Genomic DNA, 890 nt, shown 5'->3' on the forward strand with positions numbered 1-890 from the left:
AAAAGGCAACCAACGGAATGGGAAAAGATATTTGCAAATGACATATCGGACAAAGGGCTAGTATCCAAAATCTATAAAGAGCTCACCAAACTCCACACCCGAAAAGCAAATAACCCAGTGAAGAAATGGGCAGAAAACATGAATAGACACTTCTCTAAAGAAGACATCCGGATGGCCAACAGGCACATGAAAAGATGTTCAGCGTCGCTCCTTATCAGGGAAATACAAATCAAAACCACACTCAGATATCACCTCACGCCAGTCAGAGTGGCCAAAATGAGCAAATCAGGAGACTATAGATGCTGGAGAGGATGTGGAGAAACGGGAACCCTCTTGCACTGTTGGTGGGAATGCAAATTGGTGCAGCCGCTCTGGAAAGCAGTGTGGAGGTTCCTCAGAAAATTAAAAATAGACCTACCCTATGACCCAGCAATAGCACTGCTAGGAATTTATCCAAGGGATACAGGAGTACTGATGCATAGGGGCACTTGTACCCCAATGTTCATAGCAGCACTCTCAACAATAGCCAAATTATGGAAAGAGCCTAAATGTCCATCCACTGATGAATGGATAAAGAAATTGTGGTTTATATACACTATGGAATACTATGTGGCAATGAGAAAAAATGAAATATGGCCTTTTGTAGCAACGTGGATGGAACTGGAGAGTGTGATGCTAAGTGAAATAAGCCATACAGAGAAAGACAGATACCATATGGTTTCACTCTTATGTGGATCCTGAGAAACTTAACAGGAACCCATGGGGGAGGGGAAGGAAAAAAAAAAAAAAAAGAGGTTAGAGTGGGAGAGAGCCAAAGCATAAGAGACTGTTGAGAACTGAGAGCAAACTGAGGGTTGATGGGGGGTGGGAGGGAGGAGAGGGTGGGTGAT

Source organism: Herpailurus yagouaroundi, unplaced genomic scaffold, assembly GCF_014898765.1.
Source record: "Herpailurus yagouaroundi ecotype Mexico unplaced genomic scaffold, PumYag 186, whole genome shotgun sequence".
NCBI lineage: Eukaryota > Metazoa > Chordata > Mammalia > Carnivora > Felidae > Herpailurus > Herpailurus yagouaroundi.